We start from the raw sequence: 12471 nt of genomic DNA, 5'->3' as shown, positions 1-12471 counted from the left end.
TACTAGCAGAGAGATTCAAACGGCCGTGAGATTGTTGTTGCCCGGAGAGTTGGCCAAGCACGCCGTCAGTGAAGGGACCAAAGCCGTCACAAAATACACCAGTTCTAAATAAATGAGCGTCGACTTGGAGAGTGTAAATTCACCAAAAACGGTTCTTTTCAGAACCACAATTTTTATATATTAATCAATTCGTTTATTCATATCTTTCTTTCTTATTTTTTTTTTTTTCGAATCATAGTTAGATAAAAGTGCTTATCGTCGAAATAAATGGCAGGAACCCGGTTTCGCGTTTATTTCGATTGACGTTTTTGGTTAGCAAAATTGAATTTTCCTATTTTTTTATTTAATTAGGTCAGTTCGTGTTGAACGTAGTTTTGATTACTTTTTATTTGAGTGTGCTTAATTTTGTTTGTGTTTGTTTAGTTTTTGCGAATTGTGGTTCGTTTTGGTGAAGTTTTGCATGTTTTTTTTTTTGGTTTGGTTGATTTGGGTTTGTTACACGGTTAATTTTGGTTTCTTTTGCTGAATTTTCGCTAGTTTTGGTTACTTTGGTTTATTATTTCCAGTTTCGGCCGCTATTGGTTAGTTAGGATTATCGTTAGTTTTGGGTTTGTTTAGGATAATTTTGGCTTGTTTTTGTTAATTTTGACTACTTTTGCTTAATTTTGCTTAGTTTTGGTTACTTTGGTTTATTATTTCCAGTTTCGGCCGCTATTAGTTAGTTAGGGTTCATTTCGGTTAGTTTTTGTGAACGTTTCCTATTTTTGCTTAATTATCGTTAGTTTTGGTTTGTTTAGGATAAGTTTGGCTTGTTTTTGTTAATTTTGACTACTTTTGCTTAATTTTGCTTAGTTTTGTTTACTTTGGTTTATTATTTCCAGTTTCGGCCGCTATTAGTTAGTTATGGTTCGTTTCGGTTAGTTTTTGTGAACGTTTCCTATTTTTGCTTAATTATCGTTAGTTTTGGTTTGTTCAGGATAAGTTTGGCTTGTTTTTGTTAATTTTGACTACTTTTGCTTAATTTTGCTTAGTTTTGGATAATTTGGTTTGTTTTGCCGAACTTTGGCCAATTTTGGTTTGTTATGATTAATTTTGCTTAGTTGTGGTTATTTTTGTTCCTTTTGGTTAGTTTTGTTTAATTTTGGTTATATTCGGTTAATTTTGGTTAGTTTTGCTTATTTTTGCTTTGTTTCGGTTAGTTTTGCTTATTTTTCTCTGCTCGCGGCTAGCGGCAAAAACCTTTTATGGGAGTATATGTTAAAATGAATAAAATAAAAAAAAAAAAACAAAACTCTCTTCCCGCTGGTCCGCAATATTAAAGAAGACGGACTTATAAATGTTTAATAATGAATTTATTAAATCGCGAGAAAAAAAAATGCAAACACCCGAAATTAAAAATGATGGAGAGTATCGTCCGACAAAATCCGGGGACGGCGATTTATTTTTAAGTCGGAACCGGAACCGGCGGTCAGTTAACAAAAGTAAGTAAAGAAAAAAAAATATTTGAAAAAGTGCCCGCTTTAACCAAATCGAACGTAACCACGAGCGAAAGTTTCGCTCCGAACTTTATTTGCCCGCCGCAGCCGATATTCGGGTTTTCACGTGAAACGTTCGGAAGACTAAGGAATGGTCCGTTACCTATAATAGGTGAGATGGTCTCGAGCGCGACCGCCGCGTCGTGCGTATAGACACTTCTCCCTTCGCAGAGCAAAATGCTTTTTCGATCGTTAGATCGCCTTCGAGTCGACCGTTTGGCGCGATTAATTGGCTCGCTTAACATTTTCGTATCGTGGGTTCAATTTTTTAAGAAAAATTGGTTTCCTTCATCGGTACGGGAACGTAGACCGTTTTTCGTTTGCCATCGGCCCGTCTTCGTAGCAGCGATTGCTCGAGCGTTCGAAAACATTTTAAGGCTCCGCACCTTATACAGCTAGATCGCGAACTTAGCGGGTGTTTTAAAGTAAGATTTGGCACTTCGTGGTTCGAAAGCGGTCGCCCTATAATATTTTTCTTCCGAAAAATTTGCGATAACTCTCATCTAACCGAGCGAGTTTATATGCGAATCCGGAACGTTTCTTTCGAGAAATCTCGTGTCGCTTTCAATCTAGCGAAGAGTGATCGAGAGAATGTCCGAAAATTTCCGTCGATCGACGTTCGTTGCCCGAGGCACATCGGTTCGACGCGCGCCGCATTTTAAAGCTTATTATGCGCGCGCGAGTCGGATTGTTTGATCGCGCACTCACGTCGTCTCGATATTTATTACCAACAAAAAAAAATTGGACGGATCGCGTCCGAATAATAATAATAACGAGTGTGGCGTCGGGAACGGTTCATTTCCGTACTCGCACGCTATCACCGCCACACAAAGTGGTCGCGTCTGTTTCTATTTAAAAATAAAATAAACGCGTTTCGCGCGCGTAATTATTATTTTTAAAAAAGAGACTGTTTGTTGTCGTACCGCGCCCGATCGTCGTCATCCGTGGCGGCGGCGGCGGCGGCGCGCTCGACACGTAGAACAGCTCCCTGGTTGATCCTGCCAGTAGTCATATGCTTGTCTCAAAGATTAAGCCATGCATGTTTCAGTACAAGCCAAATTAAGGTGAAACCGCGAAAGGCTCATTAAATCAGTTATGGTTCCTTAGATCGTACCCACAATTACTTGGATAACTGTGGTAATTCTAGAGCTAATACATGCAAACAGAGGTCCGACCGGAGACGGAAGGAGTGCTTTTATTAGATCAAAACCAATCGGTGGCGGGTTCGCGCCCGACATCGTTCAACTTGGTGACTCTGAATAACTTTACGCTGATCGCACGGTCTCGCACCGGCGACGCATCTTTCAAATGTCTGCCTTATCAACTGTCGATGGTAGGTTCTGCGCCTACCATGGTCGTAACGGGTAACGGGGAATCAGGGTTCGATTCCGGAGAGGGAGCCTGAGAAACGGCTACCATATCCAAGGAGGGCAGCAGGCGCGCAAATTACCCACTCCCGGCACGGGGAGGTAGTGACGAAAAATAACGATACGGGACTCATCCGAGGCCCCGTAATCGGAATGAGTACACTCTAAACCCTTTAACGAGGATCAATTGGAGGGCAAGTCTGGTGCCAGCAGCCGCGGTAATTCCAGCTCCAATAGCGTATATTAAAGTTGTTGCGGTTAAAAAGCTCGTAGTCGAATTTGTGTCTCGCGCCGCCGGTTCATCGTCCGCGGTGTTAACTGGCGTGCCGCGAGACGTCCTGCCGGTGGACTTAGCCCGTTCACGCGGGCGGTCCAACTCAATCCTGCCGCGGTGCTCTTCATTGAGTGTCGAGGTGGGCCGGCACGTTTACTTTGAACAAATTAGAGTGCTTAAAGCAGGCTAAAACTTCGCCTGAATACTGTGTGCATGGAATAATGGAATAGGACCTCGGTTCTATTTTGTTGGTTTTCGGAACCCCGAGGTAATGATTAATAGGAACGGATGGGGGCATTCGTATTGCGACGTTAGAGGTGAAATTCTTGGATCGTCGCAAGACGGACAGAAGCGAAAGCATTTGCCAAAAACGTTTTCATTGATCAAGAACGAAAGTTAGAGGTTCGAAGGCGATCAGATACCGCCCTAGTTCTAACTGTAAACTATGCCAGCTAGCGATCCGCCGACGTTCCTCCGATGACTCGGCGGGCAGCTTCCGGGAAACCAAAGCTTTTGGGTTCCGGGGGAAGTATGGTTGCAAAGCTGAAACTTAAAGGAATTGACGGAAGGGCACCACCAGGAGTGGAGCCTGCGGCTTAATTTGACTCAACACGGGAAACCTCACCAGGCCCGGACACCGGAAGGATTGACAGATTGAGAGCTCTTTCTTGATTCGGTGGGTGGTGGTGCATGGCCGTTCTTAGTTGGTGGAGCGATTTGTCTGGTTAATTCCGATAACGAACGAGACTCTAGCCTGCTAACTAGGCGTATTTAGACATCTCAAAGGCCGGCCGGCTCGGGGTTCGCCCCGTTGTCGCGCGCGGTTTTTACTGTCTGCGTACAAACAATTCTTCTTAGAGGGACAGGCGGCTTCTAGCCGCACGAGATTGAGCAATAACAGGTCTGTGATGCCCTTAGATGTTCTGGGCCGCACGCGCGCTACACTGAAGGAATCAGCGTGTCCTCCCTGGCCGAGAGGCCCGGGTAACCCGCTGAACCTCCTTCGTGCTAGGGATTGGGGCTTGCAATTGTTCCCCATGAACGAGGAATTCCCAGTAAGCGCGAGTCATAAGCTCGCGTTGATTACGTCCCTGCCCTTTGTACACACCGCCCGTCGCTACTACCGATTGAATGATTTAGTGAGGTCTTCGGACCGATACGCCGATGGCGTTTCGGCGTCGTCGATGTGTCCGGGAAGTTGACCAAACTTGATCATTTAGAGGAAGTAAAAGTCGTAACAAGGTTTCCGTAGGTGAACCTGCGGAAGGATCATTAAAGTGATAATAAAAATTACACAGTTTGTCTTTATTTAGTCGAACGAATTTTTGTCGCTGACGCTCGGTCGAAAATATCTCGCGTCGATCTTTAAGTCGGCCGCGATTAAATTCGACGACTACGACGACCACTCGACCACCGTAAAAAAGGGGAGAGAGGAGTAGGAGTAGGAGGAGCGCCGACAAAATTCCGGGTACCTAGACGGAACTCGAAGCGCGAAACCTAGTTTCGCGCTCGCCGTCGACAAGGTGTCAAACGATATTCGCCCGGAGCACCGAAAAGTACTTACACCCACCCGCGACCCGCGAGGAGGTGTGTATATAAACTTTAAACCGGCGCGGGTCGTCCGAACGCGAACGCGCGCGCGCCTACCGTCTGAATAATAAAGAACAAAGGGCGCGCGGCGAAGTGTTCCGTCGGATAGACCGGCCCGAAATCGAACTTTTTTTTTTTTTTTACGTCGAAAGGTATATACCTCGCCTTCCGTAAAAAAAATGTATGTGTCGATAACAACGCCGACGACTCTTTTTCGGAGACGAAAAGCGTTAAACCGATCGAAAAAAGATTACCCTAAACGGTGGATCACTTGGCTCGTGGGTCGATGAAGAACGCAGCTAATTGCGCGTCAACTTGTGAACTGCAGGACACATGAACATCGACATTTCGAACGCACATTGCGGTCCTCGGATTCTGTTCCCGGACCACTCCTGGCTGAGGGTCGTATCCAATTTAAAGACTGCTCGGTTTTTTCGCCCGCGAGGCGCGAGAAACGTCGGAGCGAGTTGGACGTGTAGCGCGGGAAGGAGTGAGGAGCAACAGCACGTTCGCGCTTAGCGCGCGATCTCTCTCCTACCCGGTCTCGCGACGTTTTAAAACGCGAAAGCGAAACTCCGGCCGCGTTCTAAGGAACGCGACCGAGTTTGCGAACGACGTCGATTTTCGACGCACCGGTTCGTCGCGTCGCGCTCGCTTAAAAGCGCGAGAGACGAGCGTAATTAAAACCGCCCGCGTATGTCGCAGGTCCGCGCAAAATTGACGATCGTCGTGTCCGTTATTTTCTCGATAAGAAGAAAAGGTGTCCGACGTCTGATCGTTTGCGGCCGCGTAACGAGTGGTGGATATAGCGGTTTTAAATATAAACGCTGAACCGTTTCGAAATTCACGTCTACGTTTTATATATATATTTATATATATATATATATATATATATATATAATGATTTTATCGATCGACCTCAGAGCAGGTGAGACTACCCGCCGAATTTAAGCATATTAATAAGCGGAGGAAAAGAAACTAATTAGGATTCCCTCAGTAGCTGCGAGCGAACAGGGAAGAGCCCAGCACCGAATCCCGCGGCCGATACCGGGCGCCGGGAAATGTGGTGTTAGGGAGGTTCCGTTATCCCGAGATCGTCCGGCGCGTCCAAGTCCTTCTTGAACGGGGCCACAGCCCATAGAGGGTGCCAGGCCCGTAGCGACCGCCGTCGATCGCGGGAGGGATCTCCTCAGAGTCGGGTTGCTTGAGAGTGCAGCCCTAAGCGGGTGGTAAACTCCATCTAAGGCTAAATATGACCACGAGACCGATAGCGAACAAGTACCGTGAGGGAAAGTTGAAAAGCACTTTGAAGAGAGAGTTCAATAGTACGTGAAACCGTTTAGGGGTAAACCTGAGAAACCCGAAAGGTCGAAGGGAGAAATTCATTCGCGTTTCGGAGTCGGCGCGAGACGTTCGCGCGACGGGGAGGACGGTTACCCGTTACCTTTTCCGCGCCTTACGTTTTTCGACCCGGCATCGAACGCGTGCACTTTTCTCCTGGTAGGACGTCGCGATCCGTCGGGCGTCGGTCTAAGGTCCGCGGCGGAGCCCGCGCGGTTTTCTCGAATCGCGCGGACCCGCGGTATCCTGACCGACTCGCTCGACGGTACGAGAAAGGTCACGGGTCGCTTTAAAAGCGTTCGACTCGCGGCAAGCGCTCCGGATACTAGTCGGCTATCGGACCCGGTGCCGGTACCGACCTCCGGTGACTGTTGGCCTCGAAGTTCTCGAACCGACCCTCGCTCGTAAAAAAGCGTGACCGATCTGCGACGCTATAGCTTTGGGTACTTTCAGGACCCGTCTTGAAACACGGACCAAGGAGTCTAGCATGTGCGCGAGTCATTGGGATTCGCTAAACCTAAAGGCGTAATGAAAGTAAAGGTTCGTCTCGCGCGAACCGAGGGAGGATGGGCGATTCGCCTTTAAAGCGGTCGCCTCGCACTCCCGGGGCGTCTCGTTCTCATCGCGAGAAGAGGCGCACCAAGAGCGTACACGCTGGGACCCGAAAGATGGTGAACTATGCCTGGTCAGGACGAAGTCAGGGGAAACCCTGATGGAGGTCCGTAGCGATTCTGACGTGCAAATCGATCGTCGGAACTGGGTATAGGGGCGAAAGACTAATCGAACCATCTAGTAGCTGGTTCCCTCCGAAGTTTCCCTCAGGATAGCTGGCGCTCGTAGCGTACGAGTTTCATCCGGTAAAGCGAATGATTAGAGGCATTGGGGTCGAAACGACCTCAACCTATTCTCAAACTTTAAATGGGTGAGATCTCCGGCTTGCTCGAACTATATATATTTATTTATATATTATTGAAGCCGCGAGAGACACGAATCAGAGTGCCAAGTGGGCCATTTTTGGTAAGCAGAACTGGCGCTGTGGGATGAACCAAACGTCGAGTTAAAGCGCCAAAATCGACGCTTATGGGATACCATGAAAGGCGTTGGTAACTTAAGACAGCAGGACGGTGGCCATGGAAGTCGGAATCCGCCAAGGAGTGTGTAACAACTCACCTGCCGAAGTTACTAGCCCTGAAAATGGATGGCGCTGAAGCGTCGTGCTTATACTCGACCGTCAGAGGCATGTGCGATCGTCGTTTTCGGACGCGATCATGAAGCCCTGACGAGTAGGAGGGTCGCGGCGGTGAGCGCAGAAGGGCTGGCCGCGAGGCCGTCTGGAGCCGCCGCCGGTGCAGATCTTGGTGGTAGTAGCAAATACTCCAGCGAGGCCCTGGAGGACTGACGTGGAGAAGGGTTTCGTGTGAACAGCCGTTGCACACGAGTCAGTCGATCCTAAGCCCTAGGCGAAAGCCGATGTCGATGGGGTGTAGTTTTACACGTCGCGGTCCGTCTTATTATAAAATAATATATAATTTTTGACGAGCGAGAAAAACGAGAGCGCACACCCGTCGGGCGAAAGGGAATCCGGTTCCTATTCCGGAACCTGGCAGCGGAACCGTTAATAAGTCGGGCCCTCGCAAGAGAGTTCGTCGGGGTAACCCAAAAGGACCCGGAGACGCCGTCGGGAGATCCGGGAAGAGTTTTCTTTTCTGCATGAGCGTTCGAGTTCCATGGAAACCTCTAGCAGGGAGATATGGTTTGGAACGCGAAGAGCACCGCAGTTGCCGCGGTGTCCGGATCTTCCCCTCGGACCTTGAAAATCCGGGAGAGGGCCACGTGGAGGCGTCGCGCCAGTTCGTACCCATATCCGCAGCAGGTCTCCAAGGTGAAGAGCCTCTAGTCGATAGAATAATGTAGGTAAGGGAAGTCGGCAAATTGGATCCGTAACTTCGGGATAAGGATTGGCTCTGAGGATCGGGGCGTGTCGGGCTTGGCGAGGAAGCGGGTTCCGGTTAACGAGCCGGGCCTGGGCGAGGAGACGATCTCCGGATCCGATCCGAACCCGGTCCCGAGCCTTGGCCTCCCGCGGAACCGCCTCGCTGCGAGACCCGGAAAACTCCGGTTTTCCGGTGTTCTCTTCGGCCGCTATTTAACGGTCAGCTCAGAACTGGCACGGACCGGGGGAATCCGACTGTCTAATTAAAACAAAGCATTGCGATGGTCTTAACGTGATGTTGACGCAATGTGATTTCTGCCCAGTGCTCTGAATGTCAAAGTGAAGAAATTCAATCAAGCGCGGGTAAACGGCGGGAGTAACTATGACTCTCTTAACGTTCGTCGTCGCGTGCGGACGTGTCTTCCTGCGCTCCCTCAAAATCGGGGTGTTTTGCGGGTTCCCGTCTCGCGTTGTGCCGCCCCTAGTTTTGCCGGTTCCGGGGCAGTCGCGTGTTCGTCCCTGTGTGTTTTGTGTTACTTCGCGGCCGTTCCGGGGGGCACTACTGACAATTCGGGGTTGTTTAGTGCGGTGCAGCTTGACCTTATCTAGAAACGCCAGATTTGCACTGCTGTGGACTTCGGCGGAGAGGCCCGGTTTGGGTTAGTGTTTACATTCTCTCTTCCATCCTTCTCTTCTCTCTCCGCCGTGCCCCCTTTATACCGGGAAATATTTGGCGCCCTCGCCCCTCGTGGGGGTTGCATTCGCCCGGGAAGTGAAGTGCGGGCGTTTTCCGGCGATAGCCGCGGGGGTGGGTGGTTTGGGGGTGTTTTTATAGCGACCGTCGGCGAATATTCTCCCAAGTCCGACCAGGTCGCCGGAGCGCCATTTATCGAGGAATTCCACCCTCGACAGCTCCGCCCCCAGTTGTGATAGGGGGTTGAAATTTTGGGGGGTTGCTGTCCGGCCACCCGCCATCCGCCGTGCGAGATTTCAGGCCCCTACGGGCCACACCCCCCGTTTTACAGGGGGTCGAAAATCGGCCATTCTCGTTCAAAGGTAGCTACCTTTGAACTTTTACTCTTGCGGAAATTTTTTTTTCGCCGTAGGGGGCTGATTTTTTGGCCTGACCTGCTGGGCCGGACTGCCCACTGATTGGTGGAAGCGATTGCGGACCTGACTCCCCCTTCATACCATACAGGGTGACCGAAGTCGAGTTTCTGGGTGGTGCTCTCCCGTCACATATTTGCACATCTTTCACCGGAAATCCTTCCTGGGAGAGTCTCTGGTGACTCCCCCCCCAACCAACCCTTACCACCACCCCCTTATCGGCTGCCACCCCTTTGGCGGCGCCGTCTGCTGGGGCGGGCAGCCCGCCTCGTGAGTCGCGCCCGTGTGGCGACCGTCGGCGCGGCCGTCTTGACGCGAACGTTTGGAGACTGTTTCGTGTTCTACCGTCCGCGGTTTGTGTATAAGTGTCCTGTCGGTGCTTTCAACGCCAACTAGTGCGGCTCCCACATTCCGGGAGCTCTACCGACCGGCACGAACCTTTGTCTGTTCTTCTTTGTCTATCGTGCGCGTGGGTGTTGAGTGTGGTGTATGGCGTCCCAGGGTGGCTTCCCCTGTGAGGGGTGCGGCCGGGGATATCCGACGGCGGCCAGCCTGGCCCAGCACAGACGGCGATATTGCCGCGGCCTTGTCGAGGAGGGCCCTAGCGGGTGTGGGGAGTGTGGCCGGACCTTCGCCACCTATGCAGGGGTGCGGCAGCATATGCGACGTGCCCACCCCGACGCGTACAACAAGAGCGTCGAGCTGGGTGACCGCAGGAGGGCGGACCCCATCTCCGAGCTGGAGCGCTCCGCCATCTGCCTTGCGGAGTTGGAGTACGGTGGAACGGCCGTCAATAAACACCTGGCCGAGAAGTTCCACCGTACAGTGGATGCTATCAAGAATCTCCGCAGGCAGGGGGCGTATTGCTCCCTGCGGGCCCAGCTAGAGGCGGAACAGAAGGAGGCTCCCGACCACCCGACGAACTCGCCCGCTCGTTTTGATGGGCCCCCGCCAGCGAGCCCGCCGCGCCCGCTTTCGCCGCCGGCGCGTCCACGTAGGGGCGTTCGGACACGGAGGATGGCCGTGCGATTCAGATCGGGGTCCTCGACTGATGATAGGTCCGTCAGCCCGCCACCTCGGGGGGCTGCCCCGTCGCCGTCCCCGCCTGCGGAGAGTGGCGACGTAGTGTTCAGGGCTGGACCGCCCTCGTCGCCTTCCTCCACGTCGCCCGCCCCCTCCACCGCCGCGTCCTCTCCCGGCGCTCCGGCCGGCTCGCCTGTTGCCGCTGCCGCGGCGATCAACAACGTTTCAACCGAGGCCGCGCCGGGTGGCACTGAGGCCATCCAAGAATACATTTCTCGGTTAGCGGCGCAGGACGGAGTCTCCGACACCGTCAGGGGGATTGTGGGCCGGATCATCGGTGGCATCGGTGACGCTGCTGGTGCGGTGGAGGAACTATACCGGGCCCTTTGGACGCCCGTCGATGGCCGCCCAGTTCCCGCTCGGGATAGGCACATCGCGGCCGCGGCTCCTATGCGCCCGGGCGCGCGGCGCGCCCATAGATTTAAGAGGTATCAAGAGTTGTATGGTAAGGACAGGTCTGCGCTCGCGGACCTTATCGTCCGCGGCGTGGACCCCGGCGCAGTGGGCGTTGTCCCTCCGGAGGAGGAGATCCGCGCTCATTACGAGGCAGTCTTCGCGGGGGCCGCTCCGGAGGATGGGCAGATGATTTCGGATTATAAAAGACCGACTCAGGGTCTGTATTCGCCTGTCCTCTTGCGGTCCGTGGAGGCTGCCATTAGATGCCCAAGGGCGTCCTGTGCCGCCGGTCCGGACGGCATGTCGGGGGCCGACCTGAGGAGGCTGGATGTCAGGAGTGTGGCGATCCTATACAACGCCATGCTCCTGACCCGCCGCACGCCATCAGTCCTCAAGGGTTGCCGCACCACCCTGATTCCCAAGGGTGGCGGTGACCCGGCCGAGGTCGGTTCCTGGCGGCCCATAACAATATCCAACATTCTAGTCCGGACCTTTCATCGAATCCTCGCGGCACGTTTGGGCGCCCTGGAGTTACATCCCTCCCAGCGCGGATTTCTGAGCCTGGATGGGACTATGGCGAACACGATCATCCTGCAGGCCGCCATCAAGGGCTGCCGGGCCTCCACAAGGCCCTACTGTGTCAGCGCCCTCGATTTACGGAAGGCCTTCGATACCGTGCCACATGCATCAATCGAGAGGGCGCTGCGCAGGTTTGGAGTAGAGCAGCCCCTTGTTGAATACCTCATGGACGGCCTGTCGGGGTGCGCCACGTCCATTCGCGTCGGGGGCGCGCGCATCGAGGGCATCCCGCTCCTGCGCGGCGTGAAGCAGGGCGACCCGCTCTCGCCTATCCTTTTCAACCTAGTCCTGGACGAGCTGATGGTGTGGCTGTCCCGTATGCCGACCGGGATCAGCATCGGCGACGAAAGGGTCAACGCAATGGCCTACGCGGACGACCTGCTCCTCTTGACGCCGTCGTCGAGGGAAATGCAGGTCGTCCTGAGAGAGTGCCAGCGCTTCTTCGGGGCACGGAGCATGGAGCTTAACGCAAACAAATGCTCCAATATTACTGTTAAGCTTGCTCCGGCCCTGAAGAAGCTTTACCTGGCTACTCAGGTCCCATTGTTCATCGGGACCAAAGTTGTCCCTGTCGTCGGTGCTGATTCCTCATTTAAATATCTTGGGCACAAGGTCGGTTTTATGGGGACTGACCCGCCATCAGTGGATTCGCTCCGGGACGCCATGGGTCGCCTGCTCAAAGTGCCCCTTAAGCCCTTTCAACGCCTGAGGTTGCTGCAAGAGTACATCCTCCCTAAATACCTGTACTCGTTGCAGAACCCGGGGGTGACGCGGGCCACTCTAGATCGGGCGGATAAGGTCGTCCGGAAGACCGTTAAGAGCGCATTGCACTTGCCCTCGCAAACGCCCAATGCGCTGCTCTACGCGGCCAAAAAGGCTGGGGGCCTCGGCCTCTTCTGTTTGTCCGGCAGGATCCCCGATATCTTGCTGGGCCGGCTGGAGAGGCTGGGTTTGTACAACGACCCCCAGCTTGCTGCCGCCCTCCGGTCCGACTACGTGGTCGGCGTTAGGGCACGGTTGGCGGACAGCTTACGGTCATTTGGCCGCGGGGTGGCGCAGCGGGCTTATTGGGGGCAGCGCCTTGACGGCTCGTTCAGTGGTGCTGGCCTCAGCGGCCACTGTGCGAATGCGGCGGCCAGCCGGTGGATCACGGACCCCCCACCGGGGTGGTCCGGTGAAGATCATGTTCGCGCGGTGCAGCTGCGAACCAACACCCTGCCTACCGTTGGCGGGCTCCACAACACCCGCCTCCCGGCCCCTGCGCGG

General features: G+C 53.2%; 2 non-coding genes and 1 pseudogene across 2 annotated transcripts; all 3 read left to right on the top strand.

Moving 5' to 3' along the window:
• The first annotated feature begins 2520 nt into the window (after positions 1-2520).
• LOC132702731 (small subunit ribosomal RNA) lies at positions 2521-4451 on the top strand. The gene has a single exon (XR_009618956.1). It is a non-coding gene; the product is annotated as a small subunit ribosomal RNA (ribosomal RNA).
• Positions 4452-5017: 566 nt separating this feature from the next.
• Positions 5018-5172, top strand: LOC132702738 (5.8S ribosomal RNA). Its single transcript, XR_009618959.1, has one exon. It is a non-coding gene; the product is annotated as a 5.8S ribosomal RNA (ribosomal RNA).
• A 508-nt stretch (positions 5173-5680) lies between these two features.
• Positions 5681-12471, top strand: part of LOC132702735 (large subunit ribosomal RNA) — a 9224-nt pseudogene continuing 2433 nt past the window's right edge.

Source organism: Cylas formicarius, unplaced genomic scaffold, assembly GCF_029955315.1.
Source record: "Cylas formicarius isolate icCylForm1 unplaced genomic scaffold, icCylForm1.1 PGA_scaffold_66__1_contigs__length_148852, whole genome shotgun sequence".
In the NCBI taxonomy this organism is placed as follows: Eukaryota; Metazoa; Arthropoda; class Insecta; order Coleoptera; family Brentidae; genus Cylas; species Cylas formicarius.
Note: the sequence above shows the minus strand (reverse complement) of the source record. Positions and strands in the feature narration are given on the sequence as shown.